Below are 7,452 nucleotides of genomic sequence, written 5' to 3'. Positions count from 1 at the left end.
GATTAGTGTGGATGGTCCTAACATTTGTGATAGCATGTTTTTCTGCATGTGTTCAATTAATAAATGATATTGTCCCAACCAATGTTAGTAGTAATCATTAGCCCTTAGTACTGCAGAGTTTCTATTCAATGTGTGTTTAAACTTAGCAGTGATGGAGGCAGATACAAGTGTCTAGGTAAGTCATCCTTCTGTTCCACACCACAGTCTTGTCTATGAGATTCCTACAGATAAGAAGGTGATGTCTCTGGTAATGGTGTTAATCTTGAAGTTTTGCCAATATCCAGTTATGATGATGGTTTCCCTAATAATGGCAGTAACCAAGATTATTTGTAGGTACCTTTTTTTTTTCCAGGTAAAGTAAATCATGTCCTTCAACACACTTGTTGTTTTTTTTTTTTAAGGTTCCAACCATTATGACCTTGCTAGTAAACAGGTATGTGATAGATCGGTTCTACCAAAATGTAGATCCACCTGATCTTTGGATGTTTAGGGGTGTGAGGATGGTGTCCCTAACACAGCGTTACTGTGCTTTTTACTGGTGTCCCATTAAGTTCTTTGCTAGTATAAAAATATGAGATGATGTGACAGTAAATCATTAGAGGTTTCTTATTTTCAGGTATATAGGTAATTAATGTTTCCTAGACCTTCATATTAATCTTTTTGGCATATACACAGTTCAGAAATCAATTTTTTCCTACCACTACTAGCATGAGATTTTACTGTCTCCTTGTTCAGAGATAATATGTGTTTTTACCAATGGACCTATAGTCCGTTATCCAGGTAATTTATCATATATTCCATACTCTTGATAATGACTGTGGTATCTTTGCAGGCATCTCCTCAAGAAATGAAGGTAAATCTAACTAGAATTTAACCTTTTGAGTTCTGCGTATTGCCCAGGATTGTTGAAGGGGGTCCCAAAATAATACACTAACCAAGAGAACTTGCAGTTATCCAGGTAGAATAAAATGTGTATGGAACAAGTTTTCTATGCTGTGTTTTCAGGTTCACGTTAAAACATCATGGGGAGCGCATCAGTCATGGTAAATGAGGCACATAGCAGGTACTGAGGTAAGTGATGATGTGGGCCTGAACCACGGCACAGACCATCTGATCTTGTATGTAGGTAAGGGATTGTGGCCCTAACACCTCTCATTACTATGATTTTGTTGCAGGTATTCAGGTAAGAAATGATAGTCCTTACCAAATCTAGTGACCATGACTTTACACTTTTTACATTTTTTAAAAGATTTATTTATTTGAGAGAGAGTGGGAGAGGGAGAGCACGCGCGCCTGGGTGCAGGAGGGTCAGAGGGAGAGTCTCGAGCAGGAGCTCGATCCCACGATCCTGAGGTCACAACCAGAGCAAAACCAAGAGTCAGATGCTTAACCAACTGTACCCTGACACTTTTTACATTTTAGAGATAACCTGTTTAACCCTGTGAGTGTTGTGAGTTCACTGTATCTGTAATTGTCAAGTTCCCACCCCAGTAGTAACCACAGTATTTTTGCAGGAATCCAGTTAAGACACAATGGCTTTCTTCTGACCAAGGTGTTGACCTGAATTAATACAAATATCAGGGTAGAGTCGATAAGTTCTTCACTAAAGGAAGTGAAAAGGATGATTAGCAGGTGTTCTGGTTGAATAAGTCATGTCCTTAAACATATTTATCCTGTGTGTTTCTTCAGTTTCCTGTCAAGAAAACACAGTCAACCTAACAGTGTTTGTTAATGGAACCTTGCTCTTAACCAGGTACATGATAAACTGAATCTTATTGCATTGCAGACCACCCGATCTTCAGTATGAATGTAGGTGAGGATGATGTCTCTAATACTTGTGTTACCCTGTTCGTTTGCACGTGTCTTGTTCAGCTCTTTGCTAGTATACACGTATGAGATAATGTGACATTAACTTACTGGAGACCTTTTTATTCTCAGGTATCTATGTAATTAATGTTCGAGACTCATATTTATCTTGTTTTGGCATATATGCAGTGAAGACATTAATTTGACCCTAATAGTAAAAATTAGATTTTTCATGTTCTTATTTAGAGATAATATATAATCCAAAGAATTTATCCTATACCATCATCATGTTCTTGACTTTGGGGATTTTTTCAGGTATCCCTTCAAGAGAAGTAGATGTCTCTTCCCAGGGTTTGACCTTGGAGTTCTGCAAGTAAGTATCCAGGTAGTGCCGATAGGTCCTGAAATGATATAAATGACCAAGGGAATTTGCAAGTGTGGAGGTAGAATCATTCCTGTACCAACAACATTTTCCATACTTTCTGTTGTTTTTTCAGGTTCATGTTAAGACCTCACAGTGAGTTTATCAGTGATAGTTAATGTGGGACATTGCTGGTACAGAGGTTAAGTGATCCCGTGGGTCAAAACCACAGCACATACCATCTGGCCTTCGTATACCTAGGTAAGGGATGAGTGTCCTTACACTTCTTGTTACCATAAATTTTTTTTTGAAGGTATGAGGTAAGAAATGATAGAATCCTCACCAATTCCAGAGACCATGTTTCTCCACTTGCTGTATTTCTGGAAATGTTCATTTAACCCTATGAGTGTTGAGGGACTGCATGTATACAGGTATTTATCATGATATTCTCTGTGATAGTACTTTCCACAGGATAGTTACAGGTGACCAATCATAGAATGACAGTTTTATCTGACAGTTTTATCTGTATTAACTTTGGGTTATTGTAAGTATCCAGTAGAGTTGATGTGTCTCATAATGATGAAGTGAACAATGTTATTTGCAGGTTTCCTATAGGAAAAAGTTACATCCTTTAACACACATTCACAATGTCTTTTCAGTTAAGAAATCATGATGAACTTAATGCTGCTTATTAGTGGGGATGTTCCTAGCGTGCAGGTAAGTGATGACGTGGGCCCAGCCCAGGCCTTCTGATCGCCATATAGCTGGCTAGGTGATGGTTTCCCTAATAATTGTTACCATTTTTCTTTGCAGGTAATCAGGTAGGAAGTGATAGTCCTTACCAATTCTAGAAACAATGTGTGTTTTTTTTTCCTTTTTATATTTTAGAGAAAATTTTATTTTATTCTGGTGAGTAATGAGAGATTGCCATATTCAGGTAATTATCATAATGTTCCTAACCCTAGCAGTAACCATGGAAATTTTGCAGGTGTTTCATGATGAAATGTCATATTTGATAATGGTCTTGACCTTGGAGTACTGCAGCTATTCAGATGGAGCTGATGTTCTCATAATGAAGGAAGCGTCCAAGGTAATTAATTTGAGGTGTCATGCTACAAGTTCTATTTTTTTACACATGTATCATGTGTTTTTCAGATTCCTGTCAAGAGATCAAGATGAAATTAATGGTTAACGGGGGACATTTCTGGTATCCAGATAAGTGATGTTGTATACCTTCACCACATGAGACCAGCTGACATTCACATACCTAGTTAAGTGGTAATGATGGGCTAAATTTGTTTTACCATGTGATTTATTTCAGGTTTTCAGGTAAGTAATGATAGTGTTTTTATGAATTTTAGCAGTCATGTTATCCTACTGTTTTATATTTTTGAGAAAATTCATTTTATACCATGTGAGATTTGAGCATCTTGTGGGTATCCGCATAATGATGGTGGAATTGTGCAGCGCAGTAGTAACCAGGGTCTCTTTGCACGTGAGCAGGGAAAAGATGATGGTGGTTCCGACAATGGCATAGACTTTGGAGTACTGCAGGAATCTAGGTAGAGTTAGATGTTGGGTCCTGCAGTGACTGCTCCTTGCAGTCTCCTAACAGCAAAGGTGTATCTATAGATACGTTTTATATAATGTATTTGTTAAATTCTTATCAAAATTCATGGTAAATAACCTAAAGATCAATAATAAGACTTTGCTTGTGTCTAGGTAAGTAATGACATGGGCCTTTAGCACCCTAAACACAGTCTGATGTTCAGATATGTAGGGAAGGATGGACAGTGTTCCTAACTTTTCTGTTCGTTTTCATGCAGGTATTCAGTGAAGAGATGATATTGTCCCAAGTATAGCCCTAATGTTTGTTAGAGTTCATGTATCATGTGTGCTTAACCTGAGCCATGATGGAAGGATATGAAGGTGTGCCACTAAGTCATCCTCCTGTTCCACACCACAGTATTGACCAGGAGACTTCTGCAGGTGCTTGGAGATGGTCTGTCTCTAACACTGGTGTTGACGTTGAAGCTTTGAAAGATCCAGGTAGTGTTGGTGGTTCCCTTAATGATGTGACCATAAGATGATTTGCTGGTACCTTTTTTTGTTTAGTTTTTGATTCTCACAAGTAAAACAAACTGTGTCATTCAGCCCCTAAACACTTGTTTTTGAAAGTTTCGAGAAGCCATGACATCATAGTGAACCTAACCACAGTTGTGAGTTGGACCTCGATAGTAAGCAGGTATGTGATAAGGTGGGTCTTACCCCAATACACATCATTTGATCTTCACATATCTAGGTAAGTGAAAATGGGGTCTCTCAATACAGTGTTACCATGTCTTTTTGCAGGTGTCCTGTTAAGGCCTTTGCTAGTGTATGGGTAGGAGACGATGTGACAGTCACTCATTAGAGACACTCTCAATCTCAGTATCTATAAAATGAATGTTTTTGAGACTCTTATATTTACCTACTTTTTGTCATTATATAGTTAAGAAATTAATTTGTTTCTAGTAATACTAGCAAGAGTGAGATTTGTCTGTTCTTCTTTAGATAACGTGTATAGTAATGCTAATGAAAGATGGGTATGCAGGTATTCATTGTAACTTATGTTGTCCTTCACAGTGTTATTGACGAAGGGGTTATGGCAGGTACCAGGCAAGAGAGGAAGGTGTCTCCTCTTAGGGTTTGACCTTGGTGTTCTGCAAGCAAGTATCCAGGTACTGTTGATGGATCCCAAAATGATACAAGTGACCAAGGAAATTTGAAGGTGTGGAGATAAAACAAGATGTTTACTACAGTATGTTTTTCAGATTCATGTCAACACGTCACGGTAAACCTATCAATGGTAGTTAACGTCAGACACTGTTGTATGGAGGTGGGTGATGCTGTGGGCCTACAGCACAGCACAGACTGGCTAAGATTCATATATTTACGTAGGTAATGTGTTCCTCACATTTCTTGTTACCACGACTTTTTTGCAGGTAGTCAGGTAAGAAATTATAGAAACCTTATAAATTCTAGCAACCATATTATCCTGCTGTTCTACATGTTAGAGAAAATCATGTTTGATCATGTGATTGTTGAGCAATTTACAGATATCCACATAATTATGACTGAGCTGTTACAGTAATAACCTTGGTATTTTTCAGGAGAGCAGTCAAGAGATGATGACGTCTTTAACAATGGCACAGGTCTTAGAGTATTGCAAGGTTCCAGGGAGAGTTGATGGGTTTTGCAGTGATGGCAGTGAACAAGGTTATTTTCTAAGTCCAGGTATAGAAGGTATGACTATAGACACATTTGCCACAATGTGTTTTCCAGGTTCCTATCAAGAGATCATGGTGAATCTCCTAGTGATCATTAGAGGGGCATTGCTTGTATCACGTAAGTGATGATGTGTGCCTTAAGCACCCTACAGACCATCTGATCTTCAGATCTTAAAGTCAGTGGGGTTCTTAACATTCGTGTTACCATGTTTTTGTTCTGGTTTTTTTTTTTTTTTTTCAGTTACTCAGTTATGTTGTCCCAACCAATGCTGGTAAGCATTAGTCTATTATTTTAGAGTTTAGATATACTGTATATTTAACCTCAGTAGCGGTTGAGGGACAGGTAGGTGTTGCAGTAACGTGCTCATCTGTTCCGTACCACAGTATTTACAATGAGATTTCTATAGGCAAGAGTCCCGTTAAGGCCTTTCCTGGTATACAGGTATGAGAATACATAGCATGAACTCATTAGAGAGCTGCTTGCTTTTCATGTGTGAATGAGGCTTTCAAGACTCTGTATTAACTATGTTCTTGGCATGTGTGCAGTTCTGAAATTAGTTTGACCCAAATAGTACTAGTAAGTATGAGATTTTACTGTATTCTTATTCAGAGACTGTATGTTTTATATACCCAGAGTGGTGGATAGGCAGAGATCCAGGTAATTTTTCATATTGTCCATCACCACATTATTGACCATGGGATTTTTGTAGGTATCCTTTCAAGAGAGGAAGATATCTCTTATTAGGGTATAACTTCAGAGTTCTGCAATTATCCAGGTAACACTGATGAACCTCCAAATGATACAGTTGACCAAGGAATTTCCTGTTGTCCCACTAGAATGAGACGTGGACCGAACACATTTTCCACAATTTTTTTTCAGGTTCACGTGAAGACCTCAGTGCGAGCCTATCAATGGTAGTTAATGACGTGCACATATCAGATATTGAGGTAAGTGATGATGTGGGCCTACACCATGGCACAGGTCATATGATCTTCATACACAGAAGTAAGTGATGATGGTGGCCCTAACACCTGTGTTACCATGCAGTTTTGCAGGTATCCCTCTCAGGTCTTGGATAGTACACAGGTGTATACATGGTGTAATACTAACTCATTATAGATGTTCTTGCTCAAGACCCCTACTTCCCTTGTTTTTGGCAAGTATAAATTCCATTAATTGGACCCTGATAATCCTAGCAAGTAGTAGTTTTTATTGCTCTCTTGTATGGAGATAAAGTGCATTTCTTACTCATAGTGGCAGACAAATGGTAAATATCCAGGCCCTTTATCATATTGTTCTGACGGCATTATTACTGTGAGATATTTGCAGGTATGCCTCCAAGAGAGGAAGGTAAACCTTACTAGGGTTTAACCTCAGCGTTCTGGAAGTGTCCAGGTAATGTTTATGGGTCCCCAAATGATGCAAGTGACAAGGAAATTTACAGGGGCACAGGTAGAATGAGACATGTACCAAACGCAGAAACCACAATATGTTTTCCAGGACATGCAGAGAGATCACATGAGCCTATCCATAGCAACGAGTGGGGGGGGGCACATTGCTGGTATTGAGGTAAGTGACGCACTAGGCTGAAACCACAAGTATTTAGGTAAGTGGTAACATGTGCTGACACTTCTTGTTACCATGATTGTGTTGCAGGGATTCAGGTAAGAAGTAAGAATCCTTACCAATTCTAGAGACTATAAATTTTTACTTTTTACAATCTAGATAAATTTTATGTTTAACACTATGCATGTTAAGAGATCATAGGTATACAGATATTTATCATGGTTTTCTCCACCACAGTACTACCCATTTGATTTTTACAGGAGTCCAGTCAAGAAATGACAGTTTTCTGACATTAGTGTTGACCTTGGAGTACTGTTAAGTATCCAGGTAGTACTGTAAGTATTCAGAGTTGATGTGTCTCATAATGATGAACTGACCCCAAGGTTATTTGCAGGTGTTCTGGTAGAAAAAGTTGTATCCTTAAACATACGTTTCATAACATTTTTTTC

The sequence above is a fragment of the Ursus maritimus genome (genome assembly GCF_017311325.1).
Source record: "Ursus maritimus isolate PB19 chromosome X unlocalized genomic scaffold, ASM1731132v1 scaffold_X1, whole genome shotgun sequence".
Taxonomy (NCBI): Eukaryota; Metazoa; Chordata; class Mammalia; order Carnivora; family Ursidae; genus Ursus; species Ursus maritimus.
Note: the sequence above shows the minus strand (reverse complement) of the source record.